At 43.9% G+C, this 17,683-nt stretch overlaps 1 protein-coding gene across 8 annotated transcripts in view; it reads right to left on the bottom strand.

Moving 5' to 3' along the window:
• The window catches only part of FOXP1 (forkhead box P1), a 377,497-nt gene that overhangs the window by 186,303 nt on the left and 173,511 nt on the right, over positions 1–17,683 (bottom strand). The window contains exon 1 of one of the 8 annotated variants that reach the window (XM_085072292.1): positions 9,240–9,745. The exons of the other annotated variants lie outside the window; for them this stretch is intronic. The gene's annotated coding sequence lies outside the window, so the exon portion shown is untranslated. Of the gene's footprint in view, positions 1–9,239; positions 9,746–17,683 lie in introns of those variants that run through there. 8 annotated transcript variants of the gene reach the window in all.

Below are 17,683 nucleotides of genomic sequence, written 5' to 3'. Positions count from 1 at the left end.
CCAAGTGTGCAGTGAAGCATTTAGTGGCTCTAAACAACCCAGCAAGCATGACTGGAAAAGACAAGGAGCTGGGATAAGGTACCCATGTCCCTTGCTGTGCCTCTGAGCCACTCGCCCACCCGCGGGAAGGGAACAGGATGAGGAAGCTATTTTCATCCCAAGTATCTGGAGCTTACAAACACCCGCTGAAAACGAAATGCCTTATCAAAACAGGTGAGAGCCAATGCCAGCTGACGTTCCCATTCCTCCGAAGAACTCAGCCACAAGATTGTTTTTTTAATTATTATTTTTGAGCGGAGTATTTACATGTCTGACTCTAAATAGGCTTTGGCATTTCTGCAAGGGGACCAAATGCATGACCTTGCGGTCTTGAAGAGTGATGGGATCAGTCCAGCTGCCCTTGCCTTTTTCTCTGGAGAGGTCTCTTTAGCAAGGCAGGCAGACCCCTGGGAATAGGTCAGGAGGGACAGGCCCTTACAAATACAGTGTATTTTCTCCAAGGAACCAGGAAGGAAGAAAATGGCTATGGCAAAAAGTCCAAGGAACAAGAGAAGTGCCCGGGCAAGACCTGGCGAGGGGAAGAGAGGGTGAGCCCAGCCTGCAGAAGGGTTTACGTTCCCTTTGAAGAGAAATATTCAGGCTGTCAGGTAAAACCGAGAATCTAACCTGTGGGAGGACAGAAGATGCTACCTTGAAGAATCTGACTATTACAGGATTAAGAGCTACAATCCCTCCCTCTGAGGACACCGAATGCCAAAATCTGGCCTGAGGGTTTTAGGTGGTGAGGTTTGTCCAGGCGTGTCGGCAGGAACTCTACAACATACAGAGGAGAATACTGTCCAAACCTGTATTATCTAAACATAGGCGCCTTTAAAATACTAAATATTTCTTTTAGGGGATAAGAAAAAACACGGAGGAATACGAAGCCAAAATACACACATTTCTTTTGGGAGTAAAACGTGCCCCTCAAACACTTGAATTCTACCGTACAATGTATTTATACCATGTTTAAGAAACATTTGTCAAGCATATAAAAACCCCCAGAAGTTCACTGTCACACAGCTTAATTCCCTATATTCTGCCTACATGCACATATAGGGCCAGTTTGTTAGGGGGTGGAGGTGTGTAGCAAAGCACAATCTAGCGAGACATGACACCATAACGGTGAACAATAAAAGCAAGCGCAGCATATGTGCTGGACATTTGGTGAAAATAACCCAGCCACAGCTCCGACTTCGGTACATTCTCCTGTGTGGAAGTTGGTAATTCAGTTTCTGCTCCAATTCAGCTCTGCCGACAATTAAGCTGCTCACAACTCTCCCCTGATAATTATTTGGGAATTCTGAGATTGTAGGAAATGTATCTTTACTTTTCAACCCTCTTTTTCTATAGAGCCCAATAAGCTGCAGTCCGTGGGTTTTCTTCTTTTCTCCTCTTCATGTTATGGTTTTTTCTCCATCTAGCAGCTAGGATTCTCCCTGGCTATAAGATCTGAAATGGTAGCAATAATTATATTTCCTATTTTATTACTTGTAATTGCCCCTTTGATCAGAATCCTATGCCGTTTAACCACATTTATATGGTCATCCTACACATGGGTTCTAAATACAGAACGAGTCATTTTCCAAGGGAAAACTACAGGAGCTGAGTTTCCCTTTAGTGCACACACATGGAATGCCATACATTTGGCACCAATTTAGGTTATTATCATTTCATTCTTCCTTTTATATTTGTTTCACTGTAGAAGCAATATAAAGCTTCCCATTCACTACGAGCTGCTCATTCCTTAGAACTGACTTCCCTCATCAAGCCTGTAGCACACCCACCCTGAGTTAATCTTGCCTTTGCCAAAGGAGATACCAACAAACACGTGAAAGATCCCACAGCTGGAAGAACTGCACTGTTGATACTGAAGCTCTGCTGATCATACACTGCATTATCCCAGCGTGATGCCTAGGAAACTCTTCTTGCATAGCCTTGCTGTTCCTCCCAAAGCCCAAGAGTTTGCAGAGACACAGGCGAGTCTCCCCAGCTGGCAGACTGCCTCCAGGTCAGGCTCTCTGGCACAGGACCAGAGTGGCTTCCCAATCTCCAACAGCTCTGCCCCTGGTCCCCAAGCACACAGCTGTTGGAGCTCTCCTTGCTTGTGGCTGCCCCTTGCACACTGCTACCCTGCAGCAGAAAAGCACAGGGGCAGAAGATGCTGCTCTCCCCATGTAAAACAGAGGACCATTGCCTGGGGTTATATGGCCGTTAATAAGGATAAAACCCTGACAGACTTCAGAGAACTAAAAGAGAGCTGCTTTTGATTTAGGCCACGCACCTGAAAGCAGGATTTTTTCATTCATCTTCCTCAAAGTGATGGTCTCGGGAAACTACCTAAATAGCCCAGTTCAAGAATTTGCAGTTATCTGGAAAAAAGAATATGGTCTTTTGAAAGACCATCCTTAGAGAAAGTGTCTCATTTGGAGGAAAAGTCAATGTGAAGTCAAATTCAGCACAGCCAGAGCAGAAGACTTGCACCTGAAGCAAGTGCATGTCACAGGGAAGAGCTGGTGACAGACCAGGGTGTTCCTACCTGCACTGCTGCTCCCTATAGCCCCCAGCTGGTACAGGGATAAGAGCAGCAAAGGAAGGGGCTGAACCATGTGGTTTATCCCAAATCCCTTCTCTACCAGTTTTGCTAGAGAGACTTTACTGTCCTGCTTGAAGGGTGCTTGTTCTGTGTGTCTCTAACATATTGCTTTGTCCATTCAACCAGCTTAGAGAGACATTCAGATTCTCCAGTCACAGGAAAAACTGCTGATGGAAGAGGGTACATGCAGCCAGAAGAACTAAAGGTTTACAGATTAAAGCAACCTCAACAGCTACTTGACTTTCACTAGTTTGTGTACACTCAGGACCAGCAACAACAGGCAGACTCACCTGGACTTCCAAAACATCCCCCTCATCAGGATGCTCTCCAGGTGAGCCAACTGCTATAGGAGGCTCTCTCATGCTGGAAAAGCAAAGAATTTGTAGGTGCTTCCCAAGTTTCTCATCACAGACACCTATGCACCATCTACAGCCACGATAAGATGTGTTTACAAATAAGAACAAACTGACAAGTGTGGGAACAGGAAATCTTCACACTCTAAAACTTGAAGTCAACTTGGTTCAGTCAAACAGGGAAAAGGCAGCAGCTTTGGCACTTGGGGTAATTTCAGTGACAGACAACTGTTCTCCTTAGCTACTGGTAAATACAATCACAAATTCCTAGAGCTTCTTCCCCAAATACCAATAGCAGACTTGATGCTGAAAAACATTACAGAGATAGAAATCAGAGGTCTATTTTTGTTTCTATGTCTTGACGCCCATGACTTTGATGGGGTAAGTATATTAACATATGATAAATGACTCTTTAATCTAGCTGTAATTCTGGAGACAGGTTCAGTGGCTTTGCTCTCAACCACAAATATTTCTGTAAAGAAACACTTGTTTTGCTAGAAAAGGGTAAGAACAAAGCAGTTTGTAAACAAAGATGGGAAAAGAGAAATTCATCTCCCACAAAGCTCAAAACTCCTCGAAATAACATTCTGCAGAGAGCTACCATTACCCAAGGTGAAAAACTTCTTTAAACCCAGCAATCCTGAATTACACAGAAATGCTCAAACAGGGCTGCACAGTACATCATCTGAACTGGTATAGCTTTTAATTTCCCACCTGATTGGGCTGGAAAGGTTCATATGTTGTAAAGTGTGGCAGGAGAAACTTACAGAAAATTGCAATCCAGGATCAGATTAAAGAGGGAGGATGATAAAGGGAAAATCTTCATAAATGAATTTCTTTATCCAGAATAAACTCAAAAGGTCCTGTGAGGGGAGGATGGATATGTGTTTCATTAGGACAAAGAGAGTAGGAAAAACTATGCCTGAAACCTCTTTTGTGAAGACAACTCTTACAATATGATTTCTTTAAGGGCAAGGTATTGAAATCACTTTGGAAAAAATATTTTTATTTCCCAAGAAGCTTAACACTGAAGTTCTACATACAACACTGAAGTTCTGCACATCACACTGCAGCATCATTGCATCCATAAAACACTAACAAGGACCAATAGAGTCTCTTAGCCCAACTCTCAGTCCATCCTACCATCATTGTTTGCTTGGGACAGAAATCTCTCCATGACACAAGAGAGAGATGCTCAGCGTACTCCTTCCTACGAAAGCTGAAGATGTGACACATGCTTTGCAGATAATGGCACCCTAAAGCAACACATACTTAGCAGAACACATAACTTTAGAAAGAAGACGAAGGGTTGAGCCACAGGGGATACTGGTAAAATAGACAAAGTCAAGAACTCTTTTTCTTAAGCTTTAAAGCCAAATTTTTCCAACATTATACTAGAGAATTTCTGACTTTCTGGAGTTTCTGGTGAGAGTCTGCATCGCCCTGTGCTGTGAGAAACAGCAGTTTCTCTACCTGTGCCCTGGGTGGAGTCAGCTTGTACCCCGTTTCATCAGCAATCTGAGCAGCTCTGGGCTCGAGCACAAAGGGCAAGGGAACAGCTGCTGGGTTTTGTCTCCTGGGTACACTCGTGTATAAACCCCATGTCTACAATGACAGCCTCAGAAAAGGCACTGGGGAGGCCTTTCCTTTTTGGGATACATTTTGTTTCAGACCCCAAGATTTGCACCCTGCACTGTGATGTAGTGCCCCCCAAAGAAGTGGCTAGCAGGTGTCACCTTCTTAGTTCTGGTGTTTCAGGTGAAAAGCAAAGGCTCTGCAAAAACCATGACCCACCCTACACTCTGTGCTTGTACACATATCCTTGGATGGCCTTCCTCACACCAGCCACCTGCAGAAGATGTGTACAAGAACTGAAATCCAGCATGTCAGGGCAGCTGGTGGCTGGAGCAGTGGGCTTGTTGGGAATGATTCCTGGGGTTTGACCCAGAAACAAGGGGTACAGGTTCAACAGGGCAGTCAGATCACGGTCAGGCAGAGCTTGGCCACAGCACAGCCCCAGCCAGTGCTCATGAACGGCCAGGCTACCATGGAAGGGCTGCTGGAAAACAAGATGGCATGTGAGAAATGCAGAACTGCAACCAAGAGTAGGCAACAGCCACAAAAACTGAATTCTTATTAAACGCTGGACAGTCAGTGAGCGCAGAGCCTCCCATCTGAAGGGGTGGAGGCAGGGGTGACATGCATGTCTTGGAAATCAGCAGCTTTTACACTGTTCACCCAGGAAGTTATTAACTTGCATGTTTGTGGGCAACTGCACAAGCTATTTTTGGTCATGGGACCCTGTGTAAGGAAAGGATTGCAAGGTTTTAATAATGATCTTTAGTTAACTTGGTTACCCACACAACAATGGCTTTCTGAGAGGCCAACTGCTGCGAAAAACTTGAGACGGGCTTTACTTCCAGAGGTATTAAACTATGAAAATATCTAACCATAATAGTAAGCAGCTATAAAAAGAGCCCTGTTTATTTCACATGATTTCTTTGTACGCCACAGTGTTATGAGAATACTTCAGCTCAATGACAACATGGTAAATTGGAAAAGATTAACTATTGAAGTCAGCACTTACGCAGTTCATTTTTGTTTGGTGTCGGTGATTTTTCTCCTTTCAAAACCCAAGTTTGCACTAATATCAGCAGGCCCAACATTTTTTTAAAGTTGAATCTGCAATTAAGCTGATATTAAGGTCAACTGACGAAAAGGCCATGAAAGAAGAAACTGGCAAATAAATAGAAGAAAAACAAACCTAATGCAAACTTCAATTCTGCATTGCTGTACGTCACACACGTAGATCTGGAGCCCACATACCCAATATGAGAAATAATCTGGTATCTCACATCTCTATTATATTGCAAATTGTATCCAATAACTTTTCTGCAACAGTGGAGCATCACAGAATACCCTACAGAGAAGGTCAAATTTTGTACTATAGAGCTCTGATAGTGTCTCAGCTCATTCCTGAGAAATGCCATGAGGCCTTACTGAAAGCCTTTCACTATTAGGGTACACCAAGAGAAAGGGGGTAAAAAATAAAGATTGCATTTGTTTCTGGGAAGACCCGCCCGGCTCCACAGAGAGGACACTTCCACCCTTGTTAATCCCAGCTTCTTAAAGCAACACTCAGTAAGATAATGAATCCTTTAAATGTTACATCTTGTGTCTTGCATTATTGTGGTGCAGCAACTCTCCACATCAAACAGTCATCAGCACTATTACAAAGTGGGCTTATAAGAGACTGGCTGAAAAGGCGCTGTGTGAAAAGAAGTGGAAAATTAAAGCTGAAGCAGTCGAAGAAAGGGCTTAATTTACTGGCATGTACAGTATGCAAATGAGATTACTCTCAGCTTAACTGCATCATTTATGTCCATAATAACGGCATCATCATTACAGGGCTCAAATTAAATTACACCATAATTAGCATATCAAAGTGATTGGTTAAAGTTTAAAACAAATACCCAATTTTGTTAATGAACAGCTGTAATTGTCATGTACACTTCAATGAAAACTCCCTAAACAAATATATGTTTTAGAACAGAGAAAGATTTTGAAGCAGACAGGTCTGTGGCGGAGGTAAATTGCCTAAAAAAGAATGACACAGACTATTCTATTAATGTTAATATATGCTCATCGTTTTCAGGTAATAAAACATTCTATCAAAACAAGCCTTCGCTTCGTGTTTTTTGCCTCTCAACTCCACCACCACGCTGGCAAGTGTCAGTGGGGAGAGGTGCTGGCCATGCCCAGCCTGGGGACACACATGGGACACGCAGGACCCCCTCCCACACACCGAGGGAGGAGGAGGAGGAGGAGGAGGAGGAAGAAGATGAGGACGTCTCGCTAACTCTACCCTGTAGACCAAGGCTGGAGTAAGCTGATGACATGATAACACATCAGGCAGCCTACAATTCAATTTACTCTAATCTAATCACATCTACGCAGCAGTTCCAGAGGTGGAACTGCACCAGAGAAGTTTTTGCTGTTCTCGTCTCATTAAAATAAATAGGGAGGTGGGACCGGAGGGTTTGTCACTGTCAGCCTGGCAGCCAGCAACACATTTCCAAAGATCCATCACTGCAAGTGTACACAGCAAATATACAGTTAAAACACTCCTCAGGCAGAACGAGCTTTAATAGGGCAGCAAGTCTGCTCTGTGGTATTTTAACAGTGCAGGTGAGCTCTACTATGCTTGAGGACCAGACGAAAGGAGCCCAGTGTCACCTCACACACATGGAGTAAAATATTCCCTTTACGTCCCCAAAAATGTTTACAATGTTATATATTTGCTTATGTATTACCTAATATTATAGGAAGCAACATGAGGAAGTATATTTTGTGCTAAAATTGGGAATGCACTTTCAAATATACTTAACAAGGAAATTGAATGTCTTATTAAATCCGTATTATCAAAACACTGTTCAAAAATTTAAAGAAAGTAGCTTTTCATTTTATTCATCGAGGAATCCATTAAAGCCTAAGCTCTGAAGTAGTATGTAAATTATGTGCCTTTCAAGGTAGAGCTAGGGCAAATTCACTCCATCAACTAATGATGAACCTCATTATGTGCAGGGAGTATTCATAATGAGGAAACAAGCCACCCGCCATTCCATGTTCTAACATAAATCCCTGTAAAATGTGAATATCTCCACGTCTAATTAAAGGCTACTAATTCCTATCATCCCCTACAAGGCCCAAAAAGCAAAACCTAGAAATGTGTTTAAAAAGACACCCTTTGATTTTACAAAACACATTTATTTGTGTTTACCATTAGTGAGTTGCAATGTATTTTTTTAAGGAAAAATCAATCCCAGTTTTATAGGATAAAAGTTTGGGGGTACAAAAGTTTATTTACATTATCTGACTTAGTCTTATATTTTTAAAAGAGTTTCTGATTAGCACAGGTCAGGCTGCACAGCTTAAGAGACAAATAAATAAAAATACAGAGAAAAGAAATCTGCAATAACACGTGAAAAATAATATTTGGGGGGGAAGGCAAAAAAAGAAAAGAACAGCTTTGCTATCCAGGTTTGTTCTGAAGCTGAGACTTCAAAAAAAAAAAAAAATCTAGAGATCCCATAATAACTGGGGAAGGCAGGCAGCAGAGACAGGGAGAAGAAGAGCCAATTAAGCAACCAAGTACACAACAGGTATTTAAAAGATTTTTTGAATGATACTCAATTTAGGAAGAAGCTGCTATCCCCGTAAGAATTAGGGATTGAAGACAACGCTGCTTAAAGCAGGCTGGAAGAAAAGTGCTCTTCCCCAGACTTACCTAGATTTGATATTTATACCTACAAGCGCAGTGTCCGCTCCTACAATCAAAACCACATTTCTTATTAAGTTACATAATACCCATCCTATGCACGGCCGTGAATTCATTTGCTCCTGCACTGAATTACGGATTTGCTCTCTGTACTTCCCGGCGTAGAAGTGGACAGGTTTGCCGACTCCCCTGAACGGAAGACGCATCACTGTTTTCTTTTTCACTGCTCTGTATTAATATTTTCCTACGTGCTCAAAACAAACCGAGAAGCACAGCAAAACCTGAGAGCCTTTCAGTTTGGAGAAGAAAAGCATCCACTGAAGCTGAGCAACATATAGGCTTAAAAAAACAAAAAAAAAAAAAAAAGAAAAATGATGGCATAAAGGGCTGGTTTAAGCAATGTGATAACTCCTTGCAGGGCAGGGAAGCACTTGAACAGTCGCAGAAAAGGCTGTGGTACCTTCAGATTATGTCAACCGAAAAGTTGAAATCCTCGTGTAAAAATACCCCGCACGTTTTATCCCTAGAAAAGCTTATTTAGAATTCATAGAAATTCATAGCCGCTAAGAGGAATATGTGCTCATAAAATCACAAATGAAAAAATAAAAAAATAAAAAAGGAAAAAACAGTATTTAAAAGAATAAAATAGAGCACACAGATTAAAGTATTTCAGCAACGCAAATTTTCTAGAAATAGCTGAGCATTTTACAGGGGGAGGGAAGGGGGTGGGGGGGGATCCGGCTTCTTTAAGTTGCATAAAAATAAAACTACGCTGCGCAGCGCTGCTCCCCTGCCCGCCCCGCGCCGTGCCGGTGGGGTGGCGGTGCTGGGCTTTTTTTTTTTTCCGCCTTGCTTTTTTTTTTTTTCCTCTCCCCTTTCCCTTCTCCTTTTAGGTCAACCAGTCATGCACTGGGAAGACAACCCTCCAAAAATAACTTGTCCCTCCCCCGGAGCGCGGAGTTGAACAACCTACCTTTGTTCTGGCGCTGCGGATGGGAAGCGGCTCCGCGGCTGGAGCCGCCAGCGCGGCCGCGGCTGGGAGCGGATCGGCCGGCCGAGCCACCTGGCAGCGCCGCGCTGCGCGCCCGCGGAGCTCTGCCCGTCCGGCCCCGGCCGATCCGCGGGGGATCCGCGGGAGATCCGCGGGAAACGCCCCCCAGCCCCGCCGGGCACCGCGCAGGTTACACGCGGCGGGGGCCGGGTGCCGGGAAGGAAGAGTTCGGCAGGATTTATTTGACACTTATTTTCCGGGCAGCCCTTTTGTGGAGTTGCGCCGTTTGTTTCTTATTGTCTGAGCAGCAGTTGGAAGCGTCTCCCCGAGGGGGCCCCTCAGCCCGGCTCGGCCGCTTTGACAGGGAGGTAACCATATTAGGATGTGTATGGCAAAGTAAACAATAACAGAGTTGCAATGAAATGGAATTTTTTTTTTCTTCTTCCCCCCCCTCCGCTAATGGTGTTGGTGTCAATCCTGTTTTTAGCCTTTTCCCACCAGTTTTGTTTTCTGGCTTAAACAGTCCATCTCTTAAATTTTTTTAAATATATATATATTAAAAATAATAAATAAAAAAAAATTGAGAGGCAAAGTGGGGTGGGGGGAGAGGCAAGTGGTACCAGCTTCCCAACTGCTCACCGCGAGGCTGCTGGAAATGCTTTGGGTCACAGTGGGGAAAGGGGGGGAGCACTTTTAATATCTAAATAAAGGCATGCCAGTTTAATAACTGGGGAAAAAAAAATATAGTAACGCCTGCATGCACTGCCGAGACCCACGGCAGAACGAGGGGGTTAGTGGAGACGGGAAGGACAGACACTAAAATCGCAATTTTGAAAGCAGGGGTCAAGTAGATTAGAAAAGTCCAGTCGTGTTTTGCACAATCGCAGCGAGCTGGTGGGATGAGCTAAGTTGTGCAAACCCCTGCAAGTCTGCTGGCTTTAAAGCTTTGGAATCGCTGCTTTTACAGGATAAAGCACTTTAAGCAAATTGTAAAATGCAGGTGTCAAGTTAGTCGGTTTAATCAGAAACAGAGCTCAGAGCAGCCGCCATGCAAAGGGTCCCCTACCAGCACAGTCGAGAGAAAAGTTCTCCAGTAAGAAAACACTCTGAAGTCAAACAGCGTTATTTTAATGCCTGAATTCCACGTCCTAAGCAAATCACCAAGAACAAGTGTAGCATCTCCTCGCACGGAGAGATGAGGCAGCCGCTGGCGAGCGCTCAGCACTACAGCCAGCCTGCCAGGGGATCACAGCTAGAAGATGAAACAAGTTTACACGTCTGGGTGATGGCGGATGGGGGCAGCTCCCTGGTACAACAGTCCAACACGAGCTGTTGAGCTGTTCGCACCACCAGCGAGCATCCTCTGCCGAGCAACAGCCAGCAGCATGGAGCGTGCCTCTGGAAGGGCGGATGGGAGAGTGTGGATGCTCCCCGTACCAGGCACCGCCTGATAAGGTACAGCACGAGGAGAGGTTGAAGGTGGATAGGCGAGCAAAGTTGCTGTGAGATCACACACACTTAATTTAGAACAAAGGCAACGTTTCTCTGACAAATATGATGCACGCTTACCCTGCCAAGTTCGCTTGTATCGGCTAATCCGCAGCAATCAGAACATCAGTGTTGACATCTAATGGTACCTACAAGCATCTCTCTGCCTTTCCACATGGCGTAGCCCTGCTCTGTTAACACGCTTTAAATTTTTCAACCATCTTGTTTAACCTAAACATCTATGAAATTACACAGCGCGTTACTCATCCGTGCTGTGTGTGCGAGCCCCCCAACAAAAATAAAAAGTTAACATGCTGATACCAAAATCAATAAATCACACGACCAAGTAGCAGTTCAAAAGTTCAAAGACATGATGGCCAGTTCACTACATCGCAGCACTCAACCAATAATAACTTGACTCCATCACTCCTCATAGTATGGACAATTTCATGGCATCATTTTCATTAGCCTGTCTCACTGAAAATTGCTAGCTATTTATGTATACGCTAAAATAAATTAGCCATTTCATCGAGCACCGTGATTCTTATAAAATACATTAACACAATACTCAATTTTCCAGTTGGAGTAAATAAATAAATCAATAAATTCAATACAGAGTAATTTTTTTTTTCTATTGTGGAGCTTCAGCTCTCAGCATAAGTGTTTTTATTGGGTTTATTTGTTTCAATAAAAATTGAAATGGGCCAGTGATCTTAGCAGTAAGATCTGGGGAAAAAAAACAACCCAGCCCTATCTAATATTAAGAAAGTATGCTGTGCAGTTCAGCCGACTGGTAATACATAATTTTTGGTCAAAAATCATTTTCATTACAGTTATTAAACCGCCACTCAGTTTTGAAGGGTTCTTTTCTCCCTTCATGCATTCTGCAGCCCAGTGAGAAGCCCCTGCACTCCCCCAGAGTGGGTTCCAGTCCTGCCCAGCCTATCCTGCTGGGCTGGGGCAGCCCCATACCACATTGGAACTTCCATGGAAAAAACTGGCATGGAAAAGTTACCAGCACTCATGTTCACTATTTTTAAGCATTCACAGAGTATAAGATTCAGCATGACCTTTGATATCAAGGATAATAAAGGACTGGAGGATGAGGAAATGTGGGAGAGGAGTTCATGGACACCTCAACAACTTGATCCTTGAAGTGGGCTGTTGTTTCTGGCCCTTTAGGGCTGTGTTGCCCTGTAAGCCATGGTCAGGAGATCACAGGCTGTTGGGTGATGACATCCTACAGTGCAACTCAGTGCATCCTCTGGGGACCTCACTTGTGGCTTACAGCGTCTCACGCTCTAGAGAGATGCACCCAAGGAGTCCCTCACCCTGCCTTGGGTCAAACACACATCACATCAGGGGCTGGGCAGTGGGACAGCTCAGAATTTGGCCCTGAAAAACACTCACATATAGATATGGACCTGGACTGCCTTGGTCCTCCTGCTACTGTAACCTTAGAGCGAAGGAGGAGACCCACCAAGCTCCCAGCAGTCTTCCTCATCCTTTAACACAGCACTTCTCTACAAGTCTAACACTTCCAGCACAAACCACAGCCTCCACCTGCTCAGTGATGAGGACAAGAACCTATCAGGAACCAAAACCAAATAAAATATACCCCTTGGGACATGAATCCAGTCTTAGCAGTGAAAAAACCAAAGGCATTAACTAATACACACCATCTAAGCCCATAATGGTTCAACATAATTCCTTTAGAAAGTCTGCATGTGAACAGCACACTTTGCAAGCTGCTTGGTGCTAACAGGAGGGTACTTTTTGTTCATATTCACTCTTTAACCTAATCAGAAGAAAAGTAAATATCAGGTCCTAATTTTAATGACTGACTATAAATAAAAGCTTTTATGCAAAATGCACGGTTTGAAAAGATAACGATTTTAAGGATGATGTCACTATTGACCTACTGAACTACATGGCACATGTCAGACAGACGTCTGTTTCTTAAATTGCAGTAATAAATTAGTAGCCACAGAATCTGTTCTGTTAAGAAAACATGAAGCTTTTCTATTCAGATTAATGTTTAATGAGTGGTTCCGTTTAGGTTCATGAGTTAAGGTTGTTAGTGATTGGGTGACCAGTGCAGGCCCAGCTTCACCTCCCTCCTCTTCCTCCAACCCCTGTGCAATATTACTTCACCCCAACAGGATCCAAAGCTCTGATACACATGGAACACTTTAACTTTACACTGATTAAACTGTTAGTATTTTAAAGTATGATACTTGCACAGGTGTGATCATTAACACCACCCAACATACCACATCCCATCCCAATTACCTTGTTTTCGGTGAATTTAACAAATTTTAGCCGTTTGCACTGTACTCTTCCCTTGCTGAGCGTTCTGCCACAGCCCAAATTCTGGCAAAAAAACTGAATCCCAAACTCACGAGGGTACTCCTGAAAACAAGGAACATCACTGATCTACCGTGGCGAGCAACCCTGATCACCTCTTCTTTGAGAAATCACCGATTTCCCATGTGCTGGAGCACAGACGTGAAAACAAGCAGGTAAAAAAGACTTCAGTGGGAGGCAGGTGGATGGCACCATTCCCCACCTACTGCCTCGTCCTCTTCCTCTCTGCCCCCAAGCCAGCAGGCAGGGGTACAGGAAGCCACCTGATTTGAATAGAGAGGAGACATGGCCAGCTCAGGAAGCAGGAAAACGAGCAGACAGGGACAAGAAAGCCAGAGAAATGAACCATGACTGCCTGAGCATGTCAGCTATCTCATACTGAGGGTTGCTTGCATTTTTTCTCCATTATAGAGAACTACAGAGTTTAGTTCAGTTGGGAGCATTTTTGGAGACCTGTAGCTTGGCCAGCCTGAGATCAAGATGTGCAGGTATATCCAAAGCAAAATCACAGACTCCAGTGTGACGTCCTTCCCCATTTCCACATTTTAGCCCTAAAACATGGAAAAGCCTAAGGCTGCTTGGCTAGCTGGTGTTTTGTGCTCTCACTCAGCCAAGCAACATCCATTTCATTAATCCTTTTCTGAGAAACAGCTGCCAAGGCCTTCGTGGAAATTTCTGGGCATAGAAAACTTAAACCCAAGTGGATTGGCTTTTAGTCATATTGTGAATACAGGACTTCTCAATGGGAGGTGTGGGTCTCTCTACTCTAGAAGTGTTTTGCTTTTTAACAGGAACAACATCGGCCACTTCTTTGTGTCAGTAAAGAAAATAGAAATTACTTTTTTTTCTAATGCTATTTTGCTGGTTTCCATGAAACATCAACTTTGTTTTCTCACCTATCATCCCAGGCACAGCACTGGTAAAGAAGCTTTATGCAAAAAAAAACCCCAATATGTAGCACAACTAAAAAATGAGCCACATACATGAGGGAATAATTCACTTTCAAGGCTTTCCAAATCTGACTAATGGGTCCATGGCCTTCAACAAACAAAGTTTTGGATGTTGCCTTTTCCTCCTTTCAGCTCCTAAAAAAAAAAATGAAACCCCAAAAACGGAAGGGAAGGGAAGGGAAGGGAAGGGAAGGGAAGGGAAGGGAAGGGAAGGAAGGGAAGGGAAGGGAAGGGAAGGGAAGGGAAGGGAAGGGAAGGGAAGGGAAGGGAAGGGAAGGGAAGGGAAGGGAAGGGAAGGGAAGGGAAGGGAAGGGAAGGGAAGGGAAGGGAAGGGAAGGGAAGGGAAGGGAAGGGAAGGGAAGGGAAGGACCTGTGGCACTGCCAGGCCGTGTGGAGAGACTCTGCTCCAATGCTCACAAAGATTTCTCGCTGGGTAGAGCTCCAGAGGAGCCTGAGCTTATGATAAGCAACGGCATACTTAACAGTTACATGTTACCATTCATGATAATGCAATATTTCATTTGGGTGATTTAGAAGTCCCTCTTGACCAACTTACAGTGAGACACCAAACGCTTCATCAATCACAACCATTTTTATTCACAATCCAGTGCAAAAACTACAGGGAGAGTTGAATTTTCAGCAACTCATTGGGGAGGGGATTGCTACTAGCTCTGAAAATCCTCCTATCTCACCAATTTTTATGTTAGATTCAAATATATTTTCTTTCTAAGCAGCATTCCATTTTCCTGCCTCTCTCTGCCGCGTTTCTTATCGTGGCAGGGTGAAAGAGTATCCAATTTAATATCTGTTTTGCAGGACAGGAGATTTTTTCATATCTTATGCACTAAGGAAAGCTGCAGGGGATGGCTTAGCAGGCTGAGCATCACGTTTTAAATACCTAGACTCCCTGGAACCACAGATCCCATCAGGTCGACTGAGCCCTTCATGTTTCTGGGGTAGATAAATTAAGTGTCACGCTGTTTACTTTGTTGGGATCTGTTAGATGAGGCCTCTGCAGTAAAACTCCTGTCTGTTCTGCATGGAGTTGAAGGTTAAAGTCTCACAGTTAAGACACAGCACCTTGATCTCACTAACTCTAATGACAATTCTGTTATTTCTGTTAAGAGAGACAATCCAGGGATCTGCTCCCAAAACTTGCTGTAACGTTACTGGATGACTGAAAATTATTCTGCCTCGGTTTTGGTGACTGTTAAAGGGAAAAAAAAATACATCTACACCTCCCAGATGTTTAATTCATAAGTTACACAAAACTGTCAGATCTATGGATGACAGAAGAGAGATATTCATCATTTTTACAGCCTGATTTCTGTGGTTGGAGGTAACCCTATGTTTCTGCAAAGTCACCCTCTTTCCCACTCCTCTGCACCACACGGAAGCAGTGGCTGAGCCCATTGACATTACTGGCTCATAACAGAAGCCTTTAAGAAAGAAATCAGTGGAGAGAAGTAGTACAAAATAATCAGGAAAGACAAAATGTTAATAATCAAAAGAATCACAAAAGTCACAGTTTTGATGGCCAGTTGTTTAGACACACACATCCATCCTCACAAACACAAAAACCTCCTCAATCCCAGACACCTGAAAGAGGTCCCTCCATCTCCAAAAGGTCTGATTCATGGAGAACAGACTCAGTGTTGAAGAAAACAGGATGCTTTGAGAAGGGCAGCTGTAAATATGCACTTGGAACCTATTCCTGGCCTTCTCTTGGCTTTGCAGCTGCCATTATTTTACTGGATTTAGCTACACAGAAGATTCTGGGAAAGGTGGGTGAAGGGAAATAAAATGTAATGATAGCAAGAAAAAATAGTTCTTCAAAATAATTTCCCTTTTAAGTACAAAATAAGCAGAAAAAATATTTCCTTTTACATTGGTTAGGAAAAGGACTGTTTTTTGATTTGTTTCCACAACAGCTGACAGTACACATTCCCTGCTTAGGGTACCAGAAATAATCATTATCACTCTTAAAATGTGTGTTACAATGACGTACCAGAGGTTAAATGTGGCTGTTGGCTGTACTGGCTGCAGTTCCTTCTCAGGTGGTTTAGCACAACTCCCACATTTTTCCTCCCAAACTACCCAAGAACCTGCTGGAGCTCCAGCCTACAGATATTACTGGGACTAAGTAAAAGAGGTAAGAAACACTCTTTCATCTCTATTTACACATAGTTACATTCAAACTGGTTTTGAATGGAGTTTGGCTACCAGAGGACATGGTATCAAACTGATTTTTGAAAACATCTCATATTGAATCTAAGACACCCAGTGTTGCAAAGATATTATTTGCATTGTAGAGGGGAAAACTCCATCAAGGAAAGGAACCAGACAAATAACTCTGGGTAGGGTCTGTTTTTACTGCTGTGTTTGGTACATTTGTTTTTACAGGCAGGGCAAAGATCCTTAGAAATGATGATCACGATACTCCCTGTCAAACAAAACCAAATCCAACCCAACCTGCAGAATTTGCTACAAAGAACAAGAACTTTGCCCAAATCCATCTACTGATCCTGGAATCTCAGTGTCCAAGAGATTTCACCACCTTAGTTAAGGATGTGCAGGTCTGCCCTACATACTCCAGCTCTGGCAGGCAGCAGAGCTAAAGGAGAAAAAATAAGGCAGGTCAGGAGATGGCTGTGCAGTAAAACTAAACCAGTTAGAACAGCTTTTCCTCCAAAACTGCTTTGAAATAATTATTACATTTGTTACAGCACCTCGTTAACTCGTGCTTTAAAGTAAGTTGGACAAGAACATAAACTCCTGACCAAAGTCCTGTCCCCAGCAAAGCCCTTGCAAGGTGGCTGGCTGGCAGGTGTGTCTCCAAACTCACAGAGCATCATAAAATCCTTAAGGAAAAGAGGTGGGAGCAAGAAGATGGAGGTGCACTGCTCTCCCACACAGACATCTCTGGCCCCAGGGACACAGAGTCAGCCTTGGAGCTCAGCCCTTCCATCTTCCTCGGCTCAGCCTAACGAGATTCCCTCCATATTCCCATCTGCCCTCTTTGTGCTCTTTGCTGGGGAAAGCACAACCAGCCCAAAGAGGTGCTGGCTGCCCGAGGCACCGGCAGCTCTTTTATCAAAGAGGCAAATCCTTCGTGTCCAGCATGTCCCCGAATGCACTGAACTGTGTCCGGAGAGCCTGGCTACAGGTCCCAGCTCGGGGAGCGAAGCAGAAAAGATAATCATCAGCCTTGACTCCAAGCTCCTGTTTCAGTGCTTCAAGTCACTCGTGGTCAGCAAGGAGGCTTTGGGATGTGCTGGTGTACTCAAATGGAAAAGGCAGGAATGAAAAGCAGGAGTCAGGGCTGTGCCTCCTGCTGTCCCGGGAGTGAGGCAGGGTGCTGTCCCTGGCAGTGGGCTCCCAACAGGGCTCTGGGATGGCTGGTCACACCTGCTACTTCAAATCAACAGCAAACCAAAGTGAAAAATGGAAAGGACAAGGTGAATTGTAGATGTGAGTGAAATATCCCTCCTGTCTATCAGCTCTGAGGGGTAAGGGATGAAACAGGATGAAACTGGTTTTGGTTTAAAGCTGTAAAAGAATCGCAGGGAGAGAGCACTTACAGAGAAATGTATTTTCATGTAAACTTTTATGCGCCCATCC

Source organism: Lichenostomus cassidix, chromosome 12 (genome assembly GCF_008360975.1).
Source record: "Lichenostomus cassidix isolate B80296 chromosome 12, HeHo_3.0, whole genome shotgun sequence".
NCBI lineage: Eukaryota > Metazoa > Chordata > Aves > Passeriformes > Meliphagidae > Lichenostomus > Lichenostomus cassidix.
Note: the sequence above shows the minus strand (reverse complement) of the source record. Positions and strands in the feature narration are given on the sequence as shown.